This window comes from Gracilinanus agilis, chromosome 4 (genome assembly GCF_016433145.1).
Source record: "Gracilinanus agilis isolate LMUSP501 chromosome 4, AgileGrace, whole genome shotgun sequence".
Classification (NCBI taxonomy): Eukaryota; Metazoa; Chordata; class Mammalia; order Didelphimorphia; family Didelphidae; genus Gracilinanus; species Gracilinanus agilis.
In genome coordinates this window covers 195,143,898-195,155,642 of record NC_058133.1, presented here as the reverse complement: position 1 = coordinate 195,155,642, position 11,745 = coordinate 195,143,898, and positions in this window count along the sequence as shown.

Below are 11,745 nucleotides of genomic sequence, written 5' to 3'. Positions count from 1 at the left end.
CGATAGGTCTGTAGGAGTCATCTAAAGTCTCGACCCTCATAGAGCTAACAGTCTGGTAGGATAACATTAATTCTGACCTCATTCATGATCATATAGACATTGGATTAGCTAAAGTTTAACCTTTTCATGGAAGGCAGACTGGGGAAAGAAAGGTGAAAAAGTCTGAACAAGATAGGCGGAGGAATGTTTAATCTACTAGAGAACTTTTTAATTACCGTTTCTACAATTGAACACAATGCTAATTATAAATAACCTGCCTTTCAGAACCCATGTAGGCCAATAACAGAGCAGTTGATAATTCGTATGCTTATTTCAAAGAAATGAAATTGAATTTTAAAATGTGCCATGAAAATTTTTTTTAATTCATTCAGATGGGTAGTTTCTCTAGGAGTCCAAATCAGTGAGATTTAGTAAATATAAGATTCCAGATGTGGTATATTTATTTCATTTTTCATTTTTATTATTTTATTATTGTTGTGGTTTAACTTTATTATTTTTCAAACAAATAAATAAATGAACCAGATATGGTATATAGTAGTCCCACTTGACTTGTAGGAAAGTGAGGCCGAGAAAAGCTGAATAACTCGTGCAAGGCAAATAAAATTTTTTTAATTTAATTTTTATTTTAAAATACTTTTCCATGTTCACATAATTCATTTTCTTTCCCTCCCCCCTCCCAGAGCCAATAAGCAATTCTACCAGCTGGTACAAATGTTATCACTTGATACCTATTTCCATATTATTCATTTTTGCTAAAGAGCAGTCTTTTAAAGCCTAAACCCCAAATCACATCCCCATATATATGTGTGATAAGTGATGTCATGTTTTTCTTTTGCATTTCTACTCCCACAGTTCTTTCTCTCAGTGTGGTCAGCATTCTTTCACAAAAGTCCTTCAGGAGTGTCCTGGCTTCTTGCATTGCTACTAGCAGCAAAATCAAGGCAAATAATTTGATGTCCAGAAGCTATTTCCTAAATTCCAGCAAGATGTCTTGATGCGAACATGGTTTCAGTGTGATGATTTTCAGTTCAACAAATATTTTATTTAATACTTGCTATATATTCTAGGTGTTGTGCTAAGCACTGGGGATGCAGAGACAATGAGAATACAATTCCTGCCATAATGGAGGTTAAATTCTACTGAGAGATTAGATATGGCTTTAGAGAGTTGTTCACTAATATAAAAAAAAAAAAAAAAAAAACAACCCACCCATTTGGAGCTGTCATTCAGTGCAACCATTTTTTAAAATAATTTGAAATTATTCCAATTAAGTGACTAACCTGTCTAAACCCCTTGACCCAGAGATTCTACTACTAAGCATATATATGCCAGGGAGACCATTGAGAAGAAGAACATTTACACAATAAAAAAAAAATTTTAATGGCATTTTCTTTCAGTAGCAAAGAACTGGAAACAAAGTAAGATTTCTGTCACCTGGGGAATAGCTAAACAAATTTTGGCATGTGAGTATAATGGAATATGACTGTTATAAAAGACAATGAAGGGGCAGCTGGGTGACTCAAAGGATGGAGAACCAGGCTGAGTGAGGAGTTTGTATTTTGTTTAATGGGTAATCAGAGATTTTTGAGCAAGGAAATAACGTGCACATAAAAGATGCTAAATACGTATTTACTAAATGAGTAAGCGAATGACTGGATAAATCCTCAGGTCTTTTCATTCATGAAGCCTTTCTTGAGAGCCTTCACTAAAAGTGATCCCTCTTGCCTTGGATCTCTGAGACCACTGATCTCTTTTATGTACTTAGTCATTTTCTATTTAGTGATATAGTTATTTGTGTACATACCGGAATGTGTACATAGACGGAATGTACACAAATATTCCTATTCAACTGGAGGCTTCTTGAGCGAAGGGACTACAGCTCCATGCATTATGGCCTAACCAGTGCCCAAAAGGGTGCTCTGCATACAGTAAGTATTTAAATAAGCATTTGTTCAATTGAATTGGTTATTTGATTAAAAAAAAAAAAAGATTTAGGGCTAGTAAGAATCTTGGAGATAATCAGCATTAGTTTTACAAATGACTGATGCTCAGGAAGAAGTAACTTGCCAAAGAGTACACAGGGAAGTAAAGAGTGGTTAAAAGAGTTCTCTGAAGTTAAGTTTCTGGCTCAGTCAGTGGGAACATTGAGAGCCTCCAGAAGATCCTTTTAGAATAAGAATCCTTTAGAAAAGGACTTATATGGGTGGCTCAGTGGATGCCCAGGCCTGAAGATGGGAGGCCCTGGGTTCAAACTGCATGACCCTGGGCAAGTCACTTAACCTCCACTGCCCAGTCCTTACTGCTCTTCTGTCTTAGAACCAATTCACAGTATTGATTCTAGGACAGAAGGTAAGGGTTTAAAACAAAATAAAACGAAAGAGAGAAAAAAGGGCTTATATGTAAATATATATATACATATATATCAACTCTTTTTGTGATGGCAAAAAATTGGAAATTGAGGGGATGCTCATCAGTTGGGGAATAGTGGAACATGTTGTAGTATATGATTATGATGGAATACTGCTGTGCTAGAAGAAATAGTGAGCTGGATGCTTTCACAAAAACCTGAAAAGATTTACATGAACTGATACAAAGTGAACCAGGAGAACATTGTACACAGTTACAGCCGTCTTGTAACAGTGATCAAGTGTGAAAGACTTAGCTACTCTACTCAGGACAATTCCAAAGGACTCATAAAGAATAATGCTCTCCACCACTGGAGAACTGATGAACTCTTGAGCGTAGAATGAATGCAACCTTTTTTTCCCACCAACTTCTTTTAATTTATTTTTTGCCACATGGCTGATATGGAGATATGTTTTGCATGACTTCTCATGTATAATCAATATCATATTGCTTCCCTTCACAATGGCCGGGGGAGGACCTGGGGAGAGAGATAGAGACAGAGACAGAGAGACAGAGACAGACAGAGAGACAGAGAGACAGAGAGAGAGAATTGGGAGCTCAAAATTCTAAAAATAAATGTTAAAGTATAATTTTTAAAGTAATAAATTCCATACAAATTATTTTCAAAACTGTGGGGGGACAAAAGAGAGGCCTTTAGGAGGGGGACCCGTTATAAAGAGATATGGATAGGGTCAGGTGAGGGCAAGAAACTGGCAAAAGGCAGAAGAGCCCTGTGGGGAACAGAGGTTAAACCCAATGGAAAAATAGATCTTGCAGATGAGTCAGGCTAGACGCAGAGGTCTGTGGAAGACTTCCTCTGCCATCTAATGGCCAGTGGGAGCTATAACATCCTAGGTCCATGGGGGTGCTTGGAAAGGCATCTATCTCTACCTGGACCCATAGTCATTACTTAAACAATTTGCCCCCTCTATAGACCTATCCTGGGGAAAAGTGTCCATTCACTGAAAGGAAGCTGAGTTTTAGCTTCTTTGTGGCTCTCCTGGGGAGAGTCCAATTCCATTATTCTACACAGAAGAACTCCTAAAGGATGAGAAGAGTGGGAGGTAGCTTTATGTTTTCTATTGGTTCAGGCAGAGGGGATTGACATCTTGGAAGCAAGATGGATTTTCCCCCCTAAAAAGTGGTTATTAGATGGATGCCTTCTGGTGGCAGTGTCCATAGGAGATGCTATACCGCTTTGCCTGTCAACGGCATAAATGGGACTTAATGTCCCGTAGCCTAATACTTCTTTCTTGGAAAATGGTGTGACATGGCCCCTAAAGCCATATAGCCTTGTATGGGTCTCTTTCCATTTTTTCCTCTTCTCACCACTTAGAAGTATACCCAGTCACCCCAACCCTGCTCTTCTTTTCCCTCTAGAGGGAGCTGTCATTCCCCTCTAAGGAGGGCATCTGGAATGATGCTGTTGTTGCATCATGTCTGACTTCTGTTTTATAAAGCAACAAATGGCATCTGGGAAGGTTTTGGCCCCAGTTAATCCTTGGGGAGGGGGTGCCGCCAGAAGGAGCCAGGGACCTAGCAAAAGTGTTCACAGACAGCTGCTTTCACTGCAAGCTCAGAGAGAACCCCTTCCCTCCTCCCCCCCAGTAGAGATCCTAAACACTGCCTACATACTACATGATGTCCCTTTCTCAGCAACACACACACACACACACACATCCCTCCCTCCCCTTCCTCTCAAAGGCTTTGCAATCTCAGCTCTCCCCCACCAGGATTGCATCATCTTTGGCTTTGTTCTCCAAGCAGCAGGTGGAGGAGGAGTGGTGCTGTCTGCCCCCTTTCTTCCTCCCATCTCTTCTCTTCTTCAGTCCTTGGGACATATTCCCCACCTTTCCCGTCTGTCCCAAGATATCCCAACAGCTTCCTCCCTTACCTCTTGCTCCCAGACTTAGTACCTTCTCTATATCTCAACTTTGTAGGACTAGAGAGAAGAATGACCTTAAATAACAAAGGGGTAAAGCCAGGTTTTCTAAGCCCTTCCAATTGTTCCTATTCCCACCTGGTCTCTGATTTGGCTGGCAGAAGCCTGGTGGATTTAGGTCAACGATTCAACATTTATTTGCTTGTTGAGAGGCAGCTTGGCATAATAGCTAGAAAGCTGGCTGCTTAACTTCAATTCCTACCTCTGATACAGACTGTGTGATCCTGGGCTAGTCTCAACTTCCCAGTACTCTAAATAGCTCTCTGAGTAGTAAGTTTGGTGCTCACCTACTTTGATAGAGAGAATGTTCTCATCCAGGAGTTCCCTAGATCAGTGAAATCCTAGGTATAACCCCCATCCCTGTATACTTTGTCTATATCCTATATTTATTTCTCTGTATATATTGTTTCCCCTTTGTCCCCTAAAAGAATGTATAGCTCCTCGTAAACAGGGTCTATTTCATTTTTTGCTAGGATGAAGGGAGTTTCCTCATGGGAATACCATTGAAATCATAGGTCTGGTCCTTCTCCCCATCCTATGTATCAGGTAATGAAAACAGGCTCTGCCAAAGGTGACGAACAGAGGGTTGTTGAAAGTCTTTGTAATTGTAGCCTTGCTCAATGTCAATGGCAATGGTGAGAGCCTCAGGAAACCTCTTTTACTTAAGGAGAGGTACCAACTGAGGAGTGATGGGGATAAGGTCAGATGAGGATAAGAAACTCATTCTTCTACTGGTGTCCTCCTTCTCTCTGTTTGCTCTTCTCCCATCTCCTCACCCCCACACCCCTCCAACAATACTCTACACTGGAGAGGATGTTGAATATCATCTTCATTAACCCCCTCTCTGCCTGTCACTTCCTTCCCTCCTGGGATGGCTAATCTGCTGGTCTTCTCAGCCTGGGCTTGGAGGGAGGGAGATATTATTGGTTGTCTGTCTCAGCAAGTCTCTCTTCCTTCTTGATTTCTCTCTGCCTTGGACCAGACTCTGTCTGAAGGGACAAAGGGACCCATTGACCCCCTAGCCTTGTGACCCCAGTTAAGTCTATGATCCCCTTCCCCCCCTCCCAACTGTCAACTGACACAGACTCTTGGATGGCAGAGAGTGGCCACTGGGGCAAAAAGAGGGCATAGCAGGGAAGTTGGGGAGAGAACTGTGCCAACCATCTGGGGGACATCAAGGGGCATGACTGTCCAGAGTCCTGGGAAGCTGGGAGGAGGGAGGGAAGTTAGAACTAAAAGAATATGGATTAATTTTCCAAGGGAGGATCCCAAGGCTTCTGGTCAGAACCATAAGTATGAAATACTTTCAAACATACTGCTTATAGCCAACCCATTCCTGTTGGGGAGCAGGGGAGGAATCTTGCCCAGTGTGGGGGAATGAGGGAATCAGACTCCTCCTCATCTCTTTCCCTGGCCCTAAAGTAGGATGCCCTGGGGAGCTCTGGGCCTCCCTGCCCTTGGTCTACATTCCTGTCTCCCTCACCCCAGCACCCCACACATACCCTGCCCATAAAGCCCCCTTTGTCCTCAGTTCCCTACCCTCCAGTAGCACAAAGGATTTCCAACTTTCTCCCTGTCTCTGTTGTGGTGACCCCCCCCCCAAAGTCCCTCCACTCCAGTGCCTGACAGTGGGATAGGGGGAGGAGGGAAAGTAGAACCAAGTTACCAGAACAAAAAGGGCTTGTCCCAGGACTTGTACTGACTCAAGGAGGGGTCTGGCCAGAGAATCTACCTCCTGGACACACATGGCTCCCTTCTTCTTTCAGTGCTAGATCTGTCTGGGTTAATTCCTGCCCCCTCCATGCTCCCTGACTGGGCACCCCCACTTTGGGCAGAGAGCCTACCTCTCACATGCCTACTCATGTGACGTCCTCTTGACTCTGGCTTGCCTAGCCAGGATGGATGTTTTAGGTAGTAAGGGCAGAATGGTTGGCCAGTGGTCATAAGGGACACCACCCAACAGCCTCTTCCTGGCAGGCTATGATGGGAAAAAAACCTATTTTTGCTAACCCTTTAATGTCTCGGCAGCCCTCAAAATAGATGCCCCCTGCTAGAGTGGCACACCATTCTTCGAGCAGACTGGCCACACTCCCAAAGTACCAGGTCTTTGGATGCTATCCAGGGACTCAAGCCAGTGCTGTCCATTCTGTGAAACTGGGTAAATAATGTGGATTTGTCTCCTAAGAGAGGCAGTGGATATAGCTGGACTCAGAATCAGGAAGACTTGGGTCCAGGTTCTGCCTCTGACACGTGCAAACTGTGTGACTCTAGGTAAGCAACTGAAAACCTCTCTGAGATCTAGGCAGTTCTATAAGAATATAACTTGCAGTAAAGGTGCAAACCTGCATGGGGAGAGAGAGAGGAGTCCCTTTCCCTACTACCTCAAGACCCAGACACATGCCCTATTGTCCTTTGTCCACGCCCCCACCCCTCATATGAGCACAGGGAATTTGGGAGAGGGAAATATTTCTGCCCCCAGCTCAATAAAAAGGACTTAGAAACAGAATTTGGTAGATGATTAAATTGAAGAATCTGGTACCCACCTGAGCCAGGCTTCCTCTCTCTTCCTCTCCAGTTTGCCCAATGGAAAGATCTTTCCAGCCAGTTTTCAGAACCTGCATGCTTTTCCTTTTTTCTCTTTTTAGTTATTTGTTTTAATAAAGATATTTTAGTTTACTAATTACATGTTATAACTTTTTACATAAATTTTCTGAAGTTATATGGTCCAAATTGTCTTCCTTTCTCCCTTCCCCTCCCCTCACATAGATGGCAAGCTATATGGTATCATCATGCTTTTCTCTCTTTTAAAAAACCCTTACTTTCCATCTTAGAATCAATACTGTGTATTGGTTCCAAGGCAGAAGAGTGGGAAGGGCAATGGGGGTCAAGGAATTTGCCCAGGGTCACCCAGCTGGGGAGTGTCTGAGATTAGATTTGAACCTAGGACTTCCCGTCTCTAGGTCCTATTATCTTAACACTGATCTATTTAGCTGCCCCAGACTTGAATGTTTTTCACAAAACAGACAAGATTTGCTGATTGGAGGGATGACTGGGTTCCTGGGCCTCTGGGCCTCAATCTGCAAAATGAAGGTCATGTACTTCTGGGATTCCATGGCCCCCAGGCTCACTCTACGCTCTCTTTCTCCCTACTAGAAGATGCTGCAGGCTTATCTGACCACAGGGATTGCGTCCCCTGACCCCTGCAAAGGTGATCACTGGCCTCTCCCTTTGAAAGTCTCTCCCTTTCCAATGCGGAGCCTAGCAACCGCCTGACTCGTCTGCAGCCCCCTCCCCCAGTGCAGACAGAAATCTAGGTGCACCGAGGGCTGGGGGAATTGCCTGGGTGGGGTCTGTGTTAACATGAGTAAGAGAGAGGGTTTGATGCCTCCATCAAAGAGGGCCGGGCAGGGGGCGGGGCGAGGGGCGGGGCCTGGAGGGAAGGGACCCGAGAGGAGGGAGGGAAGGGGAGGGGAAGGGGCGCTTGGTATGGTGTGCCAGACATCAGCCGCTGCTTCTCTGCTCCTTCTGGCTCCACTGCCGCCTGCTGCTGCTGCTGCTGGCACTGCCCAGCCCTAGGCTGGGGCCAGGACCTAGGTGGGCACGGCTGCATGGAGGGCCCGCTGCTTCCGGCGCCCTCTCCAGCTGGCTAGGCGAGGGTGACATAGAGAGGGCGCATCATGGAGCAGGTAGGAACCGTGGCGGCTTGGGAGAAAGGGTGGGAGAGAGGGAGACTTTAACAGCTGTAAAAGATGCTGGAGTCTGGGGGAGGCCGGAGGGGAGAGTCCTTGGGGGCAGAGGACAGGCCGCTCCCTGCCTAAGCAGATGGGGGCGGGGCTGTGAGGCTAGCCCTGGGCATGGGCGGGAAGGATGCTGGGCTCTGGGGAAGGGGCTGATGTGATACACAGAGTGGCATTTCTCTCTCTCTCTCTCTCTCTCTCTCTCTCTCTCCCTCTCTCTCCCCCCTTCCTGTCTCCTTCCCTCTCTTCTCTCCATCCCTCCTTCCTCTTATTCTCTCTGTCTGTCTGTCTGTTACATACACACAGAGCTTCAGGGGCTCCCTCTATTCCTTCCTTCCTCTTCAGTCAACATCCAGGGAGACACAAGGAGAATTGAATTAAAGCATACACTTAGGGAGTGTACATGGGGCACACACTCACATGCATGTGCACACAAGAACACATACACACCACCTTCCCTCAACACCATACCCCTCTCACTGGGACCACATTGTACCCTCCTAATGAAGGAGTGTCCTACCCCCACTAATGTCTACAACAAGTCTACACTGACATGCATATTCAGTTTTTTCTGTGTGAGGTGTGGCCCCCTAGAGAGTGAGTCTCATCTTGGGGTTTAGTGGGATGAGGAAACTTCAGGCTGTAACTACAGGAGCTGCAGGGGCCAAGCGGAGGAAAGGCTGTCTGCTTGCATGGCCCTACTTTTGCTTCTGTTTCTCTCTCCCCTCAGCCCTTCCTTAAGATACAGAGAAGCTCCCCCTTTCTTCTTTCCCTCCCTTCCTTTTACCCCATTACAACAGCAGCAAGAGCTGTTAACATTACATGACAGGGGAACACAGAGTATGACAGACAGGAGAGAGACTCTGGCTGTACCCTTCAAGCACACAGTCGTGCAGACCCACAGAGACACTGTGCCCTGGCCTGGCCCACGTCTGCTGACATGTATACACCATGAGAAGTGGCAGATTATAAGGAGGTCATCTGGGGCATGCATCTTGCCACGAAACTCTCTGACTGTCTCTCTCAATCTCTCTCCTCTCTCTCTCTCTGTCTCTCTCTCAATCTGTCTCAGTCTGTGTGATCTGGAGAAGTTGCTTCCTGTCTGTGAGTTTTTATATCTATAATATTTTTTAAAAATCATAGTAAAGTTTGTTCTCTTGTTTTTAAAATCCTTACCTTCTGGGGAGCAACTGGGTGGCTCAGTGGATTGAGAGACAGGTCTAAAGACAGGAGGTCCTGGGTTCAAATCTGAATTCAGACATTTCCTAGCTGTGTGACCCTGGGCAAGTCACTTGACCCCCATTGCCTAGCTCTTGCCACTCTTCTGCCTTGGAAATGATACACAGTATTGATTCTAAGATAGAAGATAAGGGTTAGAAAAAAAATTCCTTACCTTCTATCTTAGAATGGATCAGTTCCAAGGCAGAAGAACAGTAAGGATAGTCAGTGGGGGTTAAATAACTTACCCACTATCATACAGCTAGAAAGTATCTGAGGGCAGATTTGAACCTAGAACCTCTTGTCTCCAGGTCTGGCTCTCAATTCTCTGAGCCACCCAGCTGCCCCTTGGTGAAGTTTTAAGTTATTAATACCTAAATATACATCCCCACCCCCATAGATAGAAAACTACATACATACATACATACACAGACAATGGGTGTCCCAAAAGTCTTAACGAATTCTTAAGTTAATAAAGTTTAAATTCACATCCACCCCAATACCCAGATAGCTAGACAGACAGACAGATAATGTCCCAAGAAACTTAATGAAATTTTCTGCTGTTAAAGTTTACCCTTATATATGTATAACGCCACACAGGTGGCCCCACAATCTTAGTGGGATTTTAAGCTTAAACATATACCCTATGTATATACATACATGTATTATTGGAGGTTCCTTTTTAATAGAATCATTCTTACTCAACCTGTGATTGCCAATACAGAAGTGAATAAAGTATAAGCCCAGTAAGTCTGTTTGCTTGGTCTCGGAGGTTACTTTATCCAGGGAGAAGATTTCCCCCAACACTCCCTGTGCTTGTGTTTACCTCCTTTTTCTGAAGCATGTGGATTCTATTGGTCCATGTGCCAGGAGGGCAGCCTTCAGAAGAGACTTTACCTACCCACTTGGGCATCTGAGTGGACTGAAAAAAAGCCTGGGTCCCAACCCACACGTCATCATTTGTTCTGTCCTAATTGAGGATTATTCCTAGAGTAGAGGCCACAGCTGTCTGCCACTAGATGTGGACTTATGTAGGGCCAGGTATGGTGGGGTGATTTCTTGCTCTGATTTTCCCTTCCAATATTCTCTCCCTTTTCAGGTTCACCTCTGTCTGTCTATCTGTCTCAATCTCTCTCTGTCTCTCTGTCTCTATCTTTCTCCTCTCTCTGTCTCTCTCTATCTGTCTCCTCTCTCTCTCTGAGTCTGTGTCTGTCTCTCTCCCTTCCCTCTGTTTCTCTCTAAACAGATAGTCCTAGGAGAGAAGGTCCCTAATAAAAGGAGAGCATTGAGGCAAAAAGGGAAGGTGAAAACTGGAGTTCATTTCCTAGCTTAGTGCAACCAACTAGGGATTCTCTTGGTCTCAGGATCTCAAGTGATCCCACATCATCCCAAGCCTGAGGTAGCAGGTATGAGAAGATATAACAAGGCATGAGGTAGTTGACTTAGAAGTGGCTTGATCCAAGGCCCAAGAGACAGAATACAGAGAAGTTTCCCATGACCATGTAGCCACGTGTTCTAGCCTGTCCGTATCTTCCCTTCCATGCTGCAGATTTATGAGGAGCCCACTGAGGGGTGTAGTCTGGATCCTGGGTCTCTGAGGACTATTATATCCCCAGACTCTTTGGGACTCAACACACTTAGTTCAATCAGTTTTGGATTCCTGCTGGCACTGGGGATACATAGGATAAAATGAAACTCTATCCTCCTGGAGAGATGTAGAGTTAGGAAAGTTCAAATTCTACCTCAGTTCAGTTTAGTTCAATAAATATTTATTAAGTGCCTACAGCGTGTCCCTATTAGGGGCAGCTGGAGCAAGAACAGTAGATAGAATGTAAGGCCTGGATTCGGGAAGACTCATCTTCCTGAACTAAAATCTGGCCCTCAGACACTTACTAGTGGGCAAATCATTTGACCCTGTTTGCCTCAGTTTCCTCATCTATAAAATGAACCAGAGAAGGACATGGAAAACCTCTTTGGTATCTTTGTCAAGAAAACCCAAATGGGGCCATGAAGAGTCGAACACGATTGAAAAATGACTGAACAACAACTACCAGGCTCTGTGCTAAGCACTTAGGTACTTATAGGTCCTGTGATCCTAGACAAATCACTTAGCCTCTCTCAGTTTCAGTTTCTTCATTTGTAAAATGGGAATAATAAAAGCACTTTCTCACAGGGATGTTGTGAGTCTCAAATGAGATAATCTATGTAAAGTGCTTTTCAAACCTTAAATTGCCATATAAATGCTAACTATTGTCATCCTTACATTTTTTTTAAACCCTTCCCTTCTGTCTTAGAATTCATACTATGTATTAGTTACAAAGCAGAAGAGTGATAAAGGCTGGGCAGTGGGGATTAAGTGACTTGCCCAAGGTGACTTCACCCAACTAGAAAGTGTCTGAAACCAGATTTGAACCTAAGACCTTCCCTCTCTAGGTCTGGCTC